At 40.3% G+C, this 20,902-nt stretch overlaps 1 protein-coding gene across 3 annotated transcripts in view; it reads right to left on the minus strand.

The window, feature by feature from the left end:
• IP6K1 (inositol hexakisphosphate kinase 1) overlaps positions 1 to 20,902 on the minus strand; it is a 58,975-nt gene that overhangs the window by 26,214 nt on the left and 11,859 nt on the right. Inside the window, exon 1 of one of the 3 annotated variants that reach the window (XM_002920537.4) lies at positions 16,940 to 17,001. The exons of 1 other annotated variant lie outside the window; for it this stretch is intronic. The gene's annotated coding sequence lies outside the window, so the exon portion shown is untranslated. Of the gene's footprint in view, positions 1 to 16,407; positions 16,470 to 16,939; positions 17,002 to 20,902 lie in introns of those variants that run through there. One more of the 3 variants, XM_011226635.3, reaches the window with a different exon arrangement.

A 20,902-nucleotide genomic window follows, 5' to 3' on the forward strand; every position in this document is an offset into this window, starting at 1 on the left:
TCCATCCATGTTGCTGCAAATGGCAAGGTTTCATTCATGTTGATGGCTGAATAACATTTCATTGTATATATATGCACCCTCGTTATTCATTCATCTGTCGATAAACACTCCGGCTGCTTCCATAATTTGGCTATTGTAAATAATGCTGAAATAAACATAGGGGTGCATATACCCCTTTGAATTAGTGTTTTCATATCCTTTGGGTAAATACCCAATAGGGAATAGAATGATTTTTAGATTGAAACTAATAAAAAAAAATACTTTTAAAAAAAGAACAACTAGACATCACCCCCTGCAAATGTCACAAGAGCTCACTTAGAAGGAGAAAAAGCTTGGATTTAATAATCTGCACATTTATAAAGACCTCACAATCTATGCACTGAACTACATTACAATTTGCAGTCTTTTCTTTCTGTAAAAAATCACTTTGCTTTGTAATTAACACAGCTCAGAGAAAGAAATTCTCCCTTAGTACCAAAAATATTCTTTGATCCCCTGAGCACAACTGCAATTTCTCATTTTGCAGTTTCTACGTAAGATCTGTCCACTCATGGGGCACCTGGCTGGCTCAGTCGGTAGAGCAAGCAACTCTTGATCTTAGGGTCGTGAGTTCAAGCCCTGCATTGGTGTGGAGCCTAGTTTAAAAATAAATAATTAATTAAAAAAAAAAAAAAAAGACTTGTCCACTCTTCTCAGGAGGCAGTGAGAGCTCACCATGCAGTTAGCCTTGCTTCAGATGAGAGCTACAGGAGCAGAGAGAATCTTCCCTTCCTGTGGAACTTCTAAAGCATGTAAATACTACAAGGACAACAGGAACAAAAGAAACCTAACAGTCTAAAACCATGCCAAGAAACTAGAAAGAAAAAGGAAAAGGCTGGAGCCATTTCTTGGAACCATTGCTAAGCCGAAAAAGGAAGAACAAAGAGCAAAAAAAACAATCAAGAACCAAGTTGTTCAAAGTTTCCCAAGTTTCTATGGAAGAGGTCATTAACAAAGGCGGTATTTTCAAACCCTTAGGCAAAAATGAGGATCCCAAATGAGCCTACCTGTGAGCACATGGATAGCGGTCTGATCACCAGCAGCCTCCGCTGAGCACTAACATACCTCATCATTTCCACAACACCACTGGCCTTCAGCACCTTCAACCTCATCAGCCCTCAAAGCTATTCAGTTGCCAATACCACCCAGAGGATCATGGTCACAATATTTTGATCAGGCCGTGCAACATGGTCACCAGCACTACCATTCTGGGCATGACAACAGTCATCCTGTGATCTTCCTGCACGATAAGACCAAGTAACCAAGTATGATGCAAACCAGTAAGATAGGAAGTACCTTCTCCTGGTCATGACTAAGGACCTGAGCAATCATCATTATTTTCAGAACATACCAAAGGAAGGTTGATGGAAAATAAAGTTTCTAGCGCGCACACACACACACACCCAAAGAAACCCCTCAACACCTCCAAATATCATCACATTGGGGATTAGGTTTCAACATATGAATCCGGCGGGGGGGGGGGGCACAAACATTCAGTCTATAGCAGAAATCAGGATCACTGTTTAAAGCTCTGCTTCCAGAGTACCTGCTCTCTCTTTTTCTGGTGAGAGTTCACCATTTCTGTGATGACTTGGTAGGATATTTGATAAGGAAATCTTGTTTTTGTGAAAAGGAGCTCACACTTTTTTCTATGGAATAGTTTGTAGCACTATGTGTACTGGAGCAAAAATTGTTGGGACCCCTGGGTGGCTCCATCGGTTAAGAGTCTGTCCTGGGATCAAGCTCCGCATCAAGGTCCTTGCTCAGCTGCTCCCTCTGCCTGCTTCTCCATCTGCTTGTGCTGTCTCTCTCTCTCTCTCTCTGACAAATAAATAAAATCTTTAAAAAAAAAAAAAAAGATAGAAAAAAGAAAATTGTTTTACATTAAAATGTTTAAAAATAAGAAAATTCCCATTGCAGAAGCCTGATACATTTCAGTATTTAGTAGTAAAGCTCCTTTCTTTCTTAAGATTTTCTTTTTTAAGTGATCTCTATACCTAATGTGGGGCTGGAACTCACAACCCTGAGATCAAGTCACACACTCCACTGACTGAGCCAACCAGGTGCCCCAGGAAAGCTCCTTTCGACTGAAAACCTTCTCAAAAAATGGAACCGAATCAAGATGATCTAATATTTATGCACTAAAGACTACTGTGTTAATTACCATGTCTGTTTTTATTGGGTTGTTTGCATTAGGGCCTGAGTCAGATAAAAAGGGGAGAAACGGAAAGTATAGCACCAACCTAGGCTTTGGTTTGCCAAAACAGAAACTTGGGAAAAGATTAAGTTCTGCGTTTTGGCAAAATCATTGTGACTGAAATTATATAACCCAGTAGATAACACTTATGCCCTAAATACTGGGTTCTTTTTTGTCTTATCATAAAAAAAACTGGGGCTCCTGGGTGGCTCAGTAGGTTAAGCCGCTGCCTTCAGCTCAAGTCATGATCCCAGGGTCCTAGGATCAAGTCCCGCATCAGGCTCCTTGCTCAGCAGGGAGTCTGCTTCTCCCTCTGCCTGCCAGTCCTCCTGCTCGCTTGCTCTCTCACTCACGCTCTCTCTCTCGCATGTGCTCTCTCTAGGAAATAAACAAAATCTTTAAAAAAAATTTTTTTAATTAAAAAAAAAAATTTAAAAACTGGACCCTAACCAAAGGACATGGGCTTGATTTGTGGGGTTGTCAGAAATAGCTACATGTTTTTCAACACTGTCAGCAGCCTTAGGAGCAGAGCAGGGGTGTAATACTTGCAGAAAAGGAGCAGTAGATGTTCTTCACAATGTGGATGCCGGACTAAGAGGGGCTAAAGTAACTGCAATTCTCTCCATATACTTTGGTGACTGATGTTCAGAGAAATAATGCAGTTTGAATCAGTTATTTTGGATCACTGGAAGTTTGTATTAAAATGGTTAAAATTCTGTCAGTTTACGAATGGACTGCTCCCCCAGAGGTCAAGTGGTTCCACTGCTCTGCCTGGAAGTCTGTATACCACCAGCGACAGGAGTCTCTGTCCTTCATTTGCTAAGACACTTTGGCTCCACATTTTACTGCATAAAATGGGAAGGAGGATATTCTTAAAAAGAATTTGCTGAGATTGAACTTTTCCACCAGCAAAGAGCAACAAATGGAAATAAATGTACACTGCAAAGATATTAATTACAAAAGTTAGGTTGACTTTCTGGTCACAGACGCTAAATCCTTGAACATGTAATTGAACTCCAAAATGAATTACATCTCTATTCAAGTAAAATCAATTTTCTGATACTGCTGAAATGTGTATATTACTGTAACTGTTTTCCTTTTTTATTTCTTTTAAAGATTTTATTTACTTGAGAATGAGTGAGAGAGAGAGAGAACACGTGCACACAAGTGGGAGGAAGGGCAGAGGAAGAAGCAGACTCCCCACAGAGCAGGGAGCCCGATGCCGGGCTCTACCCAGGACCCTGGGACCATGACCTGCACCGAAGGCAGATATCTGACTGAGCCATCCAGGTACCCCTCCATTTTAATTTTTTTACAGAATTAAGTATCACCCATTTATTAATTTACAAACTATAATAAAATCTGACAGTCATTTCATCTCACTAAGGGCTTTGCTTTAAAAAAGGAAACAACTGGAGCACCTGGGTGGCTCAGTCGGTTCAGTGTCTGCCTTCAGGTCAAGTCATGATCCCAGGGGCCTGGGATTGAGCCCCACATCGCTGCTTCCTGCTCAGTAGCGAACCTCCCCCAGCTCATGCTCGCATGCTCGCTCTCTCTCTTGCTCCCTCTCTCTAATAAATAAATAAAATATTTTTTTAAAATTTAAACAGATAAGCTGTGGTATATTCATACAACGGACTACCACACAGAAATGAAAAAGAACCAACTACTGCCACACACAATACAAACGGATCTCACAGGCGTGATATAGCAAGAAAAAATCTAAACACTAAGGAGACTACGTGTATGTGATTCTACTCCCATAAAATTCAAAATGATAATGGAGACCACAACAGTGGTTACTCTGGGAAAACCCTAACTGAGAAGGGGCACAGAGGTGGAGTGACACAGGTGAATACTATCAATAACCACTGAGCTGTGTGCTTGGATTTGCAAACTTCACTGTAAGTTAGAGCTTAATTATAGGGTAAAAAATCAATAATATTCCCCTATACCAGTAAAAAACAATTAGAAAATGAAAACTGTTTAAATACATCCCATTCACAACAGCAACCAAAACTATAAATTACCTATAAACCTTTAAAATTATGTGAGATAAATAATAAAAGCTTAAATGTTATAATTCAGCAACACTGCAAGCCTAGAAAGTGGCAATGAATAAAAGCCCTGGCAAAGAAAGAGAAATGGCAATCAGATATTGTGGCGAACAAGGTCAGGACTATTTTAAGAAGTAGTAAGTCACTGTCTCCACAGTAAAAGCAATACCTGTTGTATTACCAAGTTGTATACCAAGTTCTGTAGTCAGGCCGGCACAGACATCTGAAATGCAGATCAGCAGACACGCACTCTAAGAAGCCTGGTTAGACTTTCAAATTCTACGGATGACATATTTTTATAGCCTCAGGTTAAGCACTTCGGTTTGATATGAATCTTTTTGTAAAGAGAAGCATACTTGATGCCTTTACACTGCACAGATATATTTGCAAATTTCCTCAAAATTGGTTTCTAAATCCAGTATTTCTATTACCTCTTCTGAAATGCGGGGCACCTGGTTGACTCAGTAAGTAGAGCATGCAACTCTTGGTCTCAGGGTCATCAGTTCAAGCCCCTGTGGAGCTTACTTAAAAAAATTAAAATAGGGGCGCCTGGGTGGCACAGCGGTTAAGCGTCTGCCTTCGGCTCAGGGCGTGATCCCGGCGTTACGGGATCGAGCCCCACGTCAGGCTCCTCTGCTGGGAGCCTGCTTCTTCCTCTCCCACTCCCCCTGCTTGTGTCCCCTCTCTCACTGACTGTCTCTATCTGTCAAATAAATAAATAAAATCTTTAAAAAAAAAAAAAAAATTAAAATAAAAAAAAAAACAAAACCAAAAACTAAAACAGATTCCACTTAAGCACTAAAAGCATAATAACAAAGTAACATGCCCTTAAAAAAATCATATGAAATTTATTTAGTTTTTTTAAATTGAAACTTGTTAAGTCAGGAATGCTAAGTAAAATTCTGGCAATACTGTACCTCTGGTTTAATTTTACTCTGATACAATCCAAGGGACAAAATAGCAGAATCATTCTTAATTGAAAAGAACACAATGGGCTAAGTCACTCCAACAGAAAAGAACACCACACAAAGCTTGGGTTACATAGCCCTGGACTTTACGAAAACTTACTTCTAACCAATTTCAGAAATAATAAATTGATATGGACTGTGACAGGAAAAGATACCAAAATACCATCAAATTCACGGACGAGAAAACTGAAGCAGAAAACTAACACAAAAGCACGTTTGTTCTCTAAAGCACAGAACCAAGGGAACCTACTGATTCCTTAAATTCAGTCCGTTCTTGCTTTTACGTTGAGTCTATAGACAACAATCCTCTTCCCTCCACCCTGGGGACTGTTTCAAGCACATGCTCACAAACCTCTCCTTTGAGGAGGAAGGAAATACAAGGACTGTTCTCAAGATACGCAGGGCTGCCAATCTGACCGTGCCCTACCAATCTAAGCAGGGACTGGCATATCATCTAGAAACCAGAAATGTGTGCAGAGCCCTAGAGCAATCTGGGAGATTTGAAGTAAGAAATGAAAAAAGGCTTAAAGGTATCTATTTTGTTGTTTGTCCTCAGAGAAGAGATGAGGGATTGTTTAGACTTTTGGGTCCTATCCCAGGAGCAAGGGACACAGTGGCACAGTCCTGAGGACACCAGGCTGACAGCAAACAGGGAGCAAAGAGAAAAGGAAACTTGGCAGGAGTCCTGAAATGTGCCAGCCCATCAAGAAACAGCCAGAACAGAATTAATCTAGGACAAAAAGAGAAGACAGAATCTAGTGATCCCCTTTCCTGTTTTTACCAGATTTCTAAAGATTAGAAACCCAACACTTCCTCAGATATACAGATGCATATTTTTAGTGACGATTCTTTTGAAAGTGTCTCAACTGTGCTAAAGAGTGGGGGGAGGGGGGCAGTGGACCGAGGACAGAACTTTAAGAACACAGGTCCAAAGTGGTACAGGGGAGATCAAAATGAGAAAACACCAAAAGAAGAAAGGTGCCCCATCCTTCTCGCCTGAAACACTGCCTACTCACAATTTGTATGGGATTATTCTTTAACAAGAAGTTAAAGGAATACCTCTGCTGTGACTAAATTCTTCAGGTGAGCCATACCTAAGCCAGGTAAGTTTCCACCTCACACATTTACAAGTGAATCTAAACGTGGTCAAGCCTAGAAAGTACACATGTAGAAAGATAGGATAAAGTATTCTTAAAAAAAAAAACAAACCACACAACACTTAAAATGGGACTGTCTAAACTGCTAAAGTATGGAATGAGGAGCTTCCTGGACTTATCTCATGCTACTGAGCTCACTGAAGACCCAAAGCTGGAGAAGCTTCTGCACAACTGAAAAAAAGATGCAGAGGGACAGTAGCAGGCCTGTTCTCACAACCTCAGTTTTGGATGTAACCAATAACTCACGTTCCTTTTCTCCACCTCCATCCTATTGTAGCTCCACTGAAACAGAAGCTGAGCACAGTGGAGGCAAGCTGACAGGGCTGAGGCAGAGGTGAACTGAGGTGACTGGGAAACGGATGTAGACACCTCCACTTGGGACTTTCCCTCACCACAACATCTTTGGAATAAAATCTGCTCTGTTGCAGAACGGAAACAAAAGAACAATATTTCTTGTCACTCACCAGAATTTCAAGTAGCTATAATCCGGTTTATAACTGGAGGTCCAGGTACGAATCTGCTACCTTGTACTAGGGACAGTCACATGCGTCCTGCTACTGAAGAGGTAAAATGTGGAAATAAAACCTCCTACACCTAGGAGAGGTGAACCCAAAGCGCCAATCACAGCACTGAGCTTTGCAGATGACTGGGGGCCTCACTTAGAACCCACCGCCATAAAAATGATTACCAGCTTCCAACAAGAAAAACCTCCAGAGTAAGGACTTATGCAACCATGAAATATCTCCTGTTTTTCCTGTAGTGTCTCAATGATACCACAAAACTATTAGAACTCCAAAGGGGTTTTAAATCACTGAATTCTGAACTATGTTAAAAGATGTACCAAGAGGCAGCATACACCTAAAAATCAAGATATGGCTACACCCCAGAGGCCTCTTCTTTGGTGGTGAAATCGCACAAACATTTTGATGCTACACTACTCTATAGGTTATCTGAGAATGCAGTCAAAGACCAGATTACTCAGACATGGACACTGAATTGTATTCAGCTGCAGCTGGGTAAATGATGCAGCGTCCACCACAAAATAAAGCTCCACTGAGTTTTGCTCTTTTGGGATAATCTGCTGCTACGTATGTCCACACAAGGGCTGAGACCAACTCAGGATGTCTCCTCCAAGGACCAGGTTCTTGGTATCCTATGTTCCTGCCTCCTGTGAGACATCTCCCCCTCAAGGCCAAACAGCATAATTCCTTATTCAGAGAACAATACAAGATGTAAGGGCACAAACTGACAGACACTCCCTCCATTTAAAACTACACACCACTGGGGGTGAACAATGACATATCTGAACATCTATCGGGTAGATAAAGACTTTATTAGCAGGTACCCAAAAGCAGATGAGCAATGTGCAAAGTATGGAGAAAGCCTATAAAAAGACGTAAATGACCTGTTTAATGCCTCACAAAATGCAACAGAGTTTGAAAGCTTCAAGCAGATTACATTCCATCTGTCTTCTACCCTCCAGTGAAACACTAGAAATACTATTTTGGGGGGCACCTGAGTGATTCGGTAGGTTGGGCGCCCGACTTGATTTCAGCTCAGGTCATGATCTCAGGGTTGCGAGATCGAGCCCCGTGTGGGGCTCCACACAGGACATGGAGCCTGCTTAACATTCTCTCCCTCTGGCCCCATCCAAAATAAAAAAGACTCTCCCTCTGCCTCATGCGCACACATGCTCTAAAAAACAAACAAACAAAAAAGGTTAAAAAAATAGAATTATCACTTTTAATCACCTTTAAACATTAGAAAATACTTCTTACAACCTCACATACAACACACAGTTCCAAATAGATAGGGACCAACTTTCATCCACACAAACCCATCAACAATTTCCCAACTTAGGGGCGCCTGGGTGGCTCAGTCATTAAGCGCCTGCCTTCAGCTCAGGGCGTGATCCCAGAGTCCTGGGATCGAGCCCCATATCAGGCTCCTCTGCTGGGAGCCTGCTTCTTCCTCTCCCACCTCCCCCTGCCTGTGTTTCCTCTCTCGCTGACTGTCTCTCTCTGTCAAATAAATAAATAAAATCTTAAAAAAAAAAAAAAACAATTTCCCAACTTAGACAAGTGTAGAGATGTCTCCAAAAAAACATCATTCCGTAAGAGTGGGTCCCAAATCTCTCTGCTCTCTCAGCTTCCTTTCCTGCCCTTCAAGTGACATAAGGAACGGAGCCTGAACATGTAGAACTCTCAGGATTCTGGGAGTCAGGACCATGTAAAAAAGAAAAAGAGTGGAACTCAACCTGGAAGCAAGAATCAATCTCACGATTAACAAGTTGTTAATCCTTCGATACACCAATTCAACTATTTTCTCTGTCAAGAACACAGATTTGAAATTATCCTAGGTACTTTTTTTCTTTTTGAAATTTTATTTAAATCTAGTTAGTTAACACATAATGTAATATTGGTTTCAAGAGGGGCGCCTTGGTGGCTCAGTCGTTAAGTGTCTGCCTTCAGCTCAGGGCATGATCCCAGGATCCTGGGATCGAGCCCCGCATCGGTCTCCCTGCTCTACTCGGAGCCTGGTTCTTCCTCTCCCACTCCCCCTGCTTGTGTTCCCTCTCTCGCTGGCTGTCTGTCAAATAAATAAATAAAATCTTAAAATATATATATATTGGTTTCAGAAATAGAATTTACTGATTCATTACTTACATATAATGATGCACCCCGTGCTCATCATAACAAATGCCCTCCTTAATACCCATCACCTATTTAGCCCATCCCCTACCCACTTCCTTCCATCAACCCTCAGTTTGTTCTCTATTGTTAAAGAATCTCTTATGGTTTGCTTCTCCCCCCTCTCTTTTTCTTTCTTATACATTCACCTATTATGTTTCTTAAATTTCACATACAAGTGATATCATATGGTATTTATCTTTCTCTGACTGATTTCACTTACCATAATACACTATAGTTCCATCCACATCAGTGCAAATGTCAAGATTTCATTCTTTTTGATGGCTGAGTAATATTCCATTGTAGATAGATACCATTGGGGTGCATGTACCCCTTTGAATCTGCATTTATGTACCCTTTGGGTAAATACCTAGTAGTGTAATTGCTGGGTCATAGGGTAGTTCTATTTTTAACTTTTTGAGGAACCTCCATACTGTTTTCCAGAGTGGCTGCATCAGTTTGCATTCCCACCTATAGTGCAAGAGGGTTCCCTTTTTCTCTGCATCCTTGCCAACATTTGTTGTTTCTTGTGTTGTTCACTTTAGCCATTCTGACAGGTGTGAGGTGGTATCTCACTGTGGTTTTGATTTGCGTTTCCCTGATGATGACTGACGTTGAGCATCTTCTCATGTGTCTGTTAGTCATCTGGAAGTTTTCTTTGGAAAAGTGTCTATTCATGTCCTCTGCCCATTTCTTTTCTTTTTTTTTTTTGTTAAGATTTTATTTATTTATTTGACAGAGAGAGAGACAGCCAGCGAGAGAGGGAACACAGGCAGGAGGAGTGGGAGAGGAAGAAGCAGGCTCCCAGCAGGAGCCTGATGTGGGGCTCGATCCCAGGACTCTGGGATCACGCCCTGAGCCGAAGGCAGACGCTTAACGACTGCGTCACCCAGGCGCCCCCCTTCTGCCCATTTCTTAACTGGATTTGTCCTACACACTTTTTAGGGTGAGGTGCTATATGAGAAAATGAAATATACTATGTTCTTGAAGCTAAACCAATGCTAAAATTTTTAAGCTTTCAAGGTATTAGAAGTATAAAATTAATGACTTAAGGTTCTCCTTAAGAAGCTAGAAAAAGACCAGGACAATACCTGGATGGCTCAGTCAGTTAAGCATCTGCCTTTAGCTCAGGTCATGATACCAAGGATCCAGTCCCACATCAGCTCCTTGCTCAGCAGGGAACCCGCTTCTCCTTCTGCCTGCTGCTCTCCCTGCTTGTGTGCTCTCTCCTCGTTTCTCTCTCTGACAAATAAATAAATAAAATCTTAAAAAAAAAAGAAGCAGCAGCAGCAGCTAGAAAAAGACCAAAGCTGGGGGCGTCTGAGTGGCTCAGTCATTAAGTGTTTGCCTTCAGCTCAGATAATGATCCCAGGGTCCTGGGATGGAGCCCCACATGAGGCTCCCTGCTCAGCGGGAAGCCTACTTCTCCCTCTCCTACTCCCCCTGCTTGTGTTCCCTCTCTCGTTCTGTCTCTGTCAAATAAATAAAATCTTTAAAAAAAAAGAAAAAGACCAACGTAAGCAGAAGAAAGGAAATAACAGATACAAGCAAACTCAATAAAATGGGGGGGGGGATTAAGAACAGCAAAAGTAGGTCTTTAAAAAAAAATCAATAAATTTCATAAATCCTCTAGAGAAACTGATCACTAAAAAGCGAACATCCCTACTATCAGGGATGAAAAAGTAATACCATTACAGACCCGACAGGGATTAAAAGAATAATAAGGTAATATTATGAGCAAGTGTATGCCAATAAATTCAACAAGTCAGACAAAATGGACAAATTCCTTGAAAAATACAACTTACCAGAACTTATGCAAGCTAAAATACAAAATCTGAATGGTCTTGTATCTAGCCAGAAAATTGAATTTATCAAAAATCTTTCCACAAGGAAAACTCCAGACACATATATTTTCACTAGTGAATTCTATCAAACGTTCAAGGAAGAAATAGCACCAATCTTGCACAAATTCTTTCAGGAAACAGGGAGCAAAAAACATGTTCCAACTTGTTTTAAGAGGTCAGTTATCCCTGATAACAAAACCTAAAAAAGAACCTTACCAAAAACATACACACATACAAAAGAAAAAAGATTATAAACCAATATCCTTCATGAGCAGACACAAAAATCCTTTAAAAATTTTTAGCAAAACAATACCAATGGTATATAGAAAGAGTAATCCATCACGACAAAGTGGGGAATGCAAGGTTGATCAAATATCTGAAGAATCAATGTAATTCATCTTATTAACAGAAATATAAGGAGTAAAACCATATATCATACCTCAATATACACAGAAAAAACCTCAACAAAATTCAACACCCATTCATGATTAAAAACACTCACAAACTAAAAGGAAACTTCCTCACCTGACAAAGGGTGTTTATGGAAAACCTGAAAAACCTATAGGTGACATCATAATCAATGTGAAATTTTGAACATTTCCATATAATCAAAATAAGACAAGTCCATTCTTACTATTTCTACTCAACATTTATGAGCCAGTACAATAAGAAAAAAGAAATAAAACGCATAAAGACCAGAAAGGAAGAAATAAGACACTCTCAATCCATAGATAACATGATTGTTTACAAAGAAAATACTTAGGGATCTAAGAAACAACTTCTAAAACCAATATGTGAATTTAGCAAAGTTACAGGATACAAAAAGCCAATATACAAAATTCAATTATATTTTTATATGCTAGCAGCAACAATCAGAAAACAAAAATTAGGGGTATCTGGGTGGCTCAGTCGGTTAGGCCTCTGACTCTTGACTCCGGCTCAGGTCATGATCTCAGGATTGTGAGATCAGGTCATGATCTCAGGATTGTGAGATTGAGCCCCACCTCACGCTCTGTGCTGGGTGTGGAGCCTGCTTGGGATTCTCTCTCTCCCTCTCCTTCTGCCCCCCCCCTTCTCTAAAACAAAAACAAAAACTTAAAAATTCACTGGGGTAACTTCATGGAAAATGGCAGAGTAGGAAGCTCTAAGAATCTACCCCTCCACTAAACAACTACTGGACTCGGAGAAACTGTCTGAAGTAACTTTTGGAACTCTGGAGTATAGCTGGAAAACATGAAGCTTCCAAGGTAAAGCTTGATGGAGAGGCTGGTGAATTTTGGTAAACTTCAGCCTTTTGTGCAGCAACTACCCAACCTCCAACCCTAGGGCAAGTAGCAGTGGGAGGGCTGCCCTCATTTCTGGTGAGACTTGCTGGAGGCTAGGATGGGCTAAGACCTTGTTCTCCAAATATGTATTCTGATTGATGATAGCTGCTTTTGATCGCTGAGGAGCAGGCAGAGGCCAGTGACCACTGCTTTCAACACTCACAGGCTAAAGTAGCTTCTAGGGGCATGTAAAAGAACAGTACTTGTTTTTACTTTTTTCCCCTTTCGGGAGCTAGTCATTAAAGAAAATCTTTATCAGGTCACTGTCTAACTGCAGAGATCACGGGAACAGAAAGAGATACACATTTCCAATATTAGTTTGAAAAAGCCACAAATCTAAGTCTCTAGCTTTCAATGAGCAAAAACTAGCAATCACGGAGAAGTAGGAGAATCAAGTTTGTAAAATTACAACATACTACTCAAATGTTGAATTTTAATAAAAAATTACAAAACAAAGAAATAGAAAATTAATGACCATTCCCAAGAAAAAGAAAATGATAAAAAAAAATTCCTGAGGACGCAAAGACACTGGAATTATTATTAATCAAAGAGGTTAAATACATTCAATGGACAAAAGGAAACCGTGGTGGGGAGCCTGCTTCTCCCTCTGCCTCTCTCTCTCTGTCTCTCATGAATAAATAAATGAAATCTTTAAAATAAAAGAGGGAGATTCAGGAAAATGATGTATGAACAAAACAAAAATACCAGTAAAGAGAAAGAAATTATAAAAAGGATAAAACATAAATTCTGCAGTATCTCAAAACAGAAAAGTACAGTAACTGACGTGAAAAACTCACTAATGGGGTTCAACAGCAGATATGAGCAAACACAGCAAGTATCAGTGAACCTGAAGGTAAGACAGCTGAAATTATTCAGTCTGGGGGGCAAAAAAATAAAAAATAAATAAGGAAAAGTAAAGAGTCTTTTCTTTTTTTTAATTTACCTGTTTGAAAGAGAGAGCATGAGCAGGGGGAGGAGCAGAGGGAAAGGAAGAAGTAGACTCCCTGCTGAGCAGGGAGCCCAACCCAGGACCTGATCCCAGGACCCTGGGATCACAACCTGAGCCAAACCAAATGCCTAACCAACTGAACCACCCACACGCCCCAAAAGTAAAGAGTCTGAAGAACCTGTGGGACACCACCAAATATAACAATATATGCATTAGAGGAAGAGAAAAGATGAAAAAAAGGGCAGAAAAGGTATTTGAAGAAATACTGGCCAAAAACTTTCCAAACCTGAGAAAAGCCATGAATAAACATGTGCAAGAAGCCTAATGAACCCTTCTTTTAGGATTAACCAAGGTATATTATAAAGCAAAAACACACTATTAAACCGCTGAACCCCAAAGACAAGGAGATATTTAAAGCAGCAACAGAGAAGCAACTCATACTGTACCACAAATCTTCACTAGGATTAACAGCTGGTTTCTCTCCAAAAACCTCCAGAAGGCAGTGGGATGACATATTTATAAAGTCCTGAAAGAAAATGCTGTCAACTAAGAATTCTATATCCTGGAAGGCAATAAAAAGAAAACTGGAAAATTCACAAATCTGTGAAAATTAAACAACATACCCTTAACAACCAACAGGTCAAAGAAATTACAAGGGAAGTTCTTGCCAGAGCAATTAGGGGAAAAAAAAAAAAAAGAAATAAAAGGCATTCAAATTAGAAAGAAGTTAACTGTTTGCAGAAGACATGATCTTATATGCAGAAAACCCTAAAATTACCCAAACACACATAAAAACACTGTTAGAGCTAATAAATACATTCAGGAAATTTGCAGGATACAAAACTGCCACACAAAAACCGGTTGCATTTCTATATGCTAGCAATGAACAAACTGAAAAGGAAATTAAGAAAACAATCCATTTACAATAGTATCAAAAAGAATAGGGGCACCTGGGTGGCTCAGTAGGTTAAGCATCTGCCTTCAGCTCAGGTCATGATCCCGGAGTCCTGGGATCAACCCCCACGTACAGCCAAGCGGCAGGCTCCCTGCTCAGCAGGGAATCTGCTTCTTCCTCTCCCCTTTGCCCCTCCCCCTGCTTGTGCTCACTCTCTTGCTCACTCTCTTTCTGTCAAATAAATAAAATCTTAAAAAAAAGAGAGAGAAGAAAATGCTGAAGAACGTACTTAACTAAGGAGCTGAAAGACTTGTATTCTAAAAACTACAGAACACTTCTAAAGATAATAAAGATCTAAGTAAATGGAAAAACATCACATGTTGATAAACTGAAAGACTTAATATCGTCAAGATGACAATACTACCCAAAGAGATCTACAGGCTGAATGTAATCCTTAACAAAATACCAATGGTAATTTCTGCAGAAATTAAAAAAACAAACAAAAACAAAAACAAACAAACAAAAGTGACCTCTCCAGAAATTCATAGGGAATCTCAAGGGACCTTGAACAGCCAAAATTCCTGAAGAACAAAACTGGAGGAACCACATTTCCTGATTTCAAAACTTACTGCAAAACTACTACAATCAAAAGAGTGTGGTACTAGCATAAAAACAGACACAGAGACCAATGGAATAGAATAGGAAGCCCAGAAAAAAACCCTTGCACATACAGTCAAATGATTTTCAACCACGGTGCCAAGACTATTCAATGGGAAAAGGACAATTTTTTCAACAAGTGGTGTTGGGGAAACTGAACAGCCACATGCAAGAGTGAAGTTGGAGCATTACTTCATATCATATACAAAAATTAACTCAAAATGGATCAAACACCTAAACTTACAAACTAAAATTATAAAACTCTTAGAAGAAAACACAAGGGGCTACTCAGTGACCTTGGGTATGACAATGATTTCTTAGCTATGACAACAAAAGCACAGGCAAGAAAAGAAAAAAAGGATAAATTGGACTTCATCAAAATTAAAAACTTTCCTGTGCATCAGGGTTGGCTGGATGGCTCAGTTAGAAGAGTGTGTGACTCTTGATCTCAAGGTCATGAGTTTGAGCCCCATGTTGGGTACAGAGATTACTTAAAAAAAAAAAAAAAAGTAAATAAGTAAACTTAAAAAGCTTTTGTGCATCAAAGGACATCATCAACAGAATGAAAAAACAACCCACAGAATGGGAGAAAATATCTACAAACCATACCTCTGATTAGGGATTAACATCCAATACGGAGAACTCCTACAACTTAAGAAAAAAATAAACAACCCAATTCAAAAGCGGTCAAAGGACTTGGCTAGACATTTCTCCAGAGAAGATATGCAAATACCAACAAGCACATGAAAAGATGCTCAACATCATCAGTTATTAGAAAAATACAAATCAAAGCCACAATGAGATACTACCTCACACGAATTAGAATGGCTATTATATTAAAAAGAAAAAAAAAAGCCAAACAAACAGAAAATAAAAGCTGGCAAGGATGTGGAGAAATTGGAACTCTTTTTAAAGATTTTATTTATTTATTTATTTGAGAGAGAGCGCATGCACAAGCAAGGGGAGCAGCAGAGGGAGAGGGAGAAGCAGGCTCTCCACTGAGCAGGGAGCCTGATGCAGGACCCTGGGATCATGACCAGAGCCAAAGGCAGATATCTAACTGACTGAGCCACCCAGGTGCCCCAGAAATTGGAACTCTTATGCACTGCTGATAGGAATGTAAAATGGTTCAATCACTGCGGAAGACAGGATGGTGATTCCCAAAAAAAATTAAAACAGAGAATTTCCATATGATCCAGCAATTCTACTCCTAGGTATTCCACTCCTACCCAAAACAACTGAAAGCAGGGACTCAACCCAATTATTTATATACCAATGTTCATAGCAGCATTATTCACAATAACCAAAAGGTGGATACAACCTGTGTCTGCTAACAATGAATGGACAGATAAAATGTGGTACATACATACAATGGAACATTTGATTATAAAAAGAAATGAGGGGTGCCTGGGTGACTCAGTTGGTTAAGCATCTGCCCTCGGCTCAGGTCATGATCCCAGGGTCCTGAGATCAAGCCCCATATCAGGCTCCCTGTTCAGCGAGAGCCTGCTTCTCTCTCTCCCTCTGCTGCTCCCCCTGCTTGTGTGTGCACTCTCTGTCATATAAATCAATCAATCAATCAATCTTTTAAAAAATTAAAAATAAAAAGAAACAAAATTCTAGTGGCACCTGAGTGGCTCAGTCAGTTAAGCATCCAATTCTTGATTTTGGCTTGGGTCATGATCTCAGCGTCCTGGGAATGAGCGCGGCATCGGGCTCCACGCTCAGCAGGGAGTCTGCCTGAAGATTCTCTCTCTCCCTCTTCCTCTGCCCTTCCTCCTGTTCACATGCACATGTGCTCTCTCTCTAAATAAATAAATCTTAAAAAAAAAAGAAAGAAATGAAATTCTGATACATGCTATAACATGGATGAACCTTGAAAAAAGTTGCGCTAAATGAAATAAGCCAGGCATCAAAGAAAATTATATGATTCCATTTATATCAAATATCTAAAATAGGCACATTTGTAGAGATAGAAAGTATATCAGAGGTTACCAGGGACTTGGGGAGAGGGGAAAATGGGAGCATTGTACAATGGGTAAAGAGCTTCTACTTGAGATGATAGGAAAAGTTCTTGCAACAGTGATAATGGTTACACAACACTGTGAAAGTACTTAGTGCTACTGTATTGTACACTTAAAAATAGTTAAAATGGGGGCACCTGGGTAGCCCAGTTGGTGAAGCACCCAACTTGATTTCAGCTCAGGTCTTCATCTCAGGGTCGTGAGTTTGAGCTCCACCTTGGGTTCCACACTGAGTGTGGAGCCTACTTAAAAAAAAAAAATAGTTAAAATGGTAAAATTCTGTTATGTACATTTTACTGTAATTTTTTAAAAAGACAAGTCATTTACAATAGCATTAAAATAACATCAAACATGTCGGGATACATTTCACAAAATATGTGAAAGACCTCTACATTGAAAACAATCAAAAAATGCAGAGTCTCGAAGGAAAAAAAATGCATAAAAATTAAAGAAGACATAAATAAATGGAAATTCACACCATGTGAACGGATTAGAAGACTTGATACTGTTAAGATGTCAACTCTCCCCAGATAAATCTATAATTCAATGAAATCCCAACCATGATGTCAGTTGGCTTTTTCAGAGAAATTGGCAAACTAATTCTAAAATGTGTATGGTAATACAAAGAACATTAAATATCCAGATCAATCTTATAAAGAAGAATAAAGTCGGACAACTTATACTACCTGATGTCAAGACTTGTCAGTGGGGTACTGGCATATAAACAAACAGATCAACAGAACAAAACGGAGATCCCAAAAATAGGTCCATACCCGTAGTCAATTCATTTTTGACTTAAGTGCTAAAGCAAATAAATGGAGAGGGGAGGCGCCTGGGTGGCTCAGTCAGTTAAGTGTCTGCCTTCAGCTCAGGTCATGATCCTGGGGTCCTGGGATTGAGTCCCACATCAGGATCCCTGCTCAGCCAGGAGTCTGCTTCTCCCTCTACCCCTCCCCACTGCTTGTGATCTCTCACTGCTCTCTCTCTCTAATAAATAAAATCTCTAATAAAAGAATTTTAAAAATTAACAAAGAAAGTTGTGGTAGTTTTAAACTTCATATTTTTCGACAGCCCTTTCCCCAAAAGGTAGAGCCTTCTTCTCTCCTCCCCTTGAGTATGGGCTGGACTTAGTGACTCAATTTTAAGGAACAGAATATAATATGGCAGAAGTAACAGTCTGGGGGTGCCTGGGTGGCTCAGTCGGTTAAGCATCTGCCTTCAGCTTAGGTCCTGATCTGGGATCGAGCCCTGCATCAGGCTCCCTGCTCAGTAGGGAGTCTGCTTCTCCGTCTGCCCCTCCCCCCGATCATGCTTGCGTGCTCTCTGAAATAAATAAAATCTTAAAAAAAAAGAAAAAAAAGAAGTAACAGTCTGTGACTAGGTCATTAAGACTCCTCTTTACTTGGTCTTGGATCATTCCTTCTGGAGGAGATAATTGTATGCCATGAGGATTCTCAGAGAGCCCATATGTCAAGGAACTGAAGCTACCTGCCAAAAGCCATGTAAAGTCATCTTGGAAACAGACCCTCCAACTCCAGGAAAGCCTTCAGATGACTGCAGTCCCAAAAGACATCTTAACTGCAACTTCATGAGAGACTGTGAGCCAGAACCACCCAGCTAAGCCACTCCTAAATTTCTGATCCTTAGAAACTGAGGCAGTAAGTGTTTACTGTTTTAAACTGCTAAGTTTTGGAGGCAGTAGATAACAAATCCACAAGTCTTTTTATCAAATGGTGCTGGTACTGAAACAAGAAGTTATCCATATGGGAGCAAAATTAACCTCAACCTCAATCTTACAGAATACACAGAAATGAATTCCAAGTGGATCAGAGACCTAAATGTAAAAACTAAAACTCTACAACTTCTGGATGAAAACACAGGAGAAATCTCCAACATTGAGAGGTAGGCAAGGGTTCCTCAGACACTACAAAAGGCAATAACCATAAAAGAAAATAGTGGTAAATCAGACTTCAACAAAACTGGAAACTTCTTATCTTTAAAATATATCCATAAGAAAATAAATATCCTCACGTTGCTGAGGATATGGAACAATCACAACTCACACATTATTGGTGGGACTGTAAAATGATACAACCATTTTGAAAAAGGTATTAAAAGTTTCTTATAAAACTAGACATACATCTACCCTATGATCCAGCAATTCTATTCCCTTCTATTCCCTATTCCCCAAGAGAAATGAACATATATGTCCTCCAAGAACACTTGTACAAAAATGTTTATAGAAGCTTTACTCATAGGGGCGCCTGGGTGGCTCAGTCGTTTGAGCGTCTGCCTTCGGCTCAAGTCATGATCTGGAGGTCCTGGGATCAAGCCCCATGTGCCTCCCTGCTCAGTGGGGGGCCTGCTTCTCCCTTTCCCTCTGCCTCTCCCCCTGCTTATGTGCCTTCTCTGTCAAATAAATAAATAAAATCGTAAAAAAAAAAAAAAAAGAAAGAAAGAAAAAGCTTTACTCATAAGTCAAACACTGGAAACTGACCAGATATCCATCAACAGAACAGATAAACTGGAATGTTCACGCAAGGAGCTACTACACAGCAATAAAAAGGAATGAACTACTACTGATACAAACAACAACATGAACAAATTCCCAAAACATTACATTGTGTGAAAGAGGCTGTAAAGAAGAGTATTATACCTTTTAGCATTATTTAGTACACAAGATTATTATTCCATATAGTATTATTCCTTTTTTTTTTTAAAGTAGGCTCCACACCCAGCATGGACCCCAACATGGGGGATTAAACTCACAACCTTGAGATCAAGACCTGAGGTGAGACCAAGAGTTGGAAACTTAACTGACTGAGTCACCCAGGTACCCCAGTATTATTCCATTTATATGAAATTTTAAAACTGGCCAACTAATCTATTATGAAAAAATTCAGAGCAGAAGTTGTCTCTGGCTAGAACAGAATAGTACTTTAAGTTAATCTCTATATTAAAACAAATTTAAAACATAGGTGGTAGCAACAAAGAGTATTCTGTTGAGAAAACACTTATTTAATATTAACAACTTAGGGACGCCTGGGTGGCTCAGTTGGTTAAGCATCTGCCTTCGGCTCAGGTCATGATCCCAGCCAGAGACCCGGAATTGAGTCCTGCATCAGGCATCCTGCTCAGCAGGGAGTCTGCTTCTCCCTCTGCCTGCCCCTCCCCCTGCTTGTGCAAGCTCACTCACTCTCTCTCCAGTAAATAAATAAATAAATTCTTTTTTTTTTAAAGATTTTATTTATTTATGTGACAGAGATAGACAGCCAGCGAGAGAGGGAACACAGCAGGGGAGTGGGAGAGGAAGAAGCAGGCTCCCAGCGGAGGAGCCCGATGTGGGACTCGATCCCGGAACGCCGGGATCACGCCCTGAGCTGAAGGCAGACGCTTAACGACTGCACTACCCAGGTGCCCCAAATAAATAAATTCTTTTTAAAAAATTACCGGGGTGCCTGGGTGGCTCAGTCGGTTAAGTGTCTGCCTTCAGCTCCGGTTGCCTCCTGGTCCTGAGGTCAAGCCCTGCATCAGGCTTCCTGCTCAGCGGGGTATCTGCTTCTCTCTCTCTCTCTCTCTCCCTCTGCCCCTCCCCACTGCTTGTTCTCTCTATCTCTCTCACAAATGAATAAATAAAATCTTTTTAAAAAAATAAAAAAATTATTAACTTATTTGTATAACTCTGACAAACAGCAACTTACCAGTTACCAATGTATTATCTCTTGGCTCTAAACCCAACCATCATTGCCTGCTCTGCAAACATGGAGCTGGACCCATTAAATATTTTTCCTTTGCCAGCTGATATTAAGCTTTGTCAGAAGACACTGGAGAGATTCTGCAAAAAAGAAAAGGCTTCAGGGAACCTAGGAGGCTCAGTCGGTTAAGTCGGACTGTTGATCGATTTCAGCACCGGCCATGATCTCATGGTTGTGGGATCGAGCCCAGAGTCGGGCTCCATGCTCAGCATGGAATCTGCCTGAAATTCTCTCTCCCTCTGCCCCTCCTCTCACTCATGGGCTCTCTCTCAAAATAAGTAAATAAAATTTCAAAGGAAAGGAAAGGAAAGGAAAGGAAAGGAAAGGAAAGGAAAGGAAAGGAAA

Source organism: Ailuropoda melanoleuca, chromosome 4, assembly GCF_002007445.2.
Source record: "Ailuropoda melanoleuca isolate Jingjing chromosome 4, ASM200744v2, whole genome shotgun sequence".
Classification (NCBI taxonomy): Eukaryota; Metazoa; Chordata; class Mammalia; order Carnivora; family Ursidae; genus Ailuropoda; species Ailuropoda melanoleuca.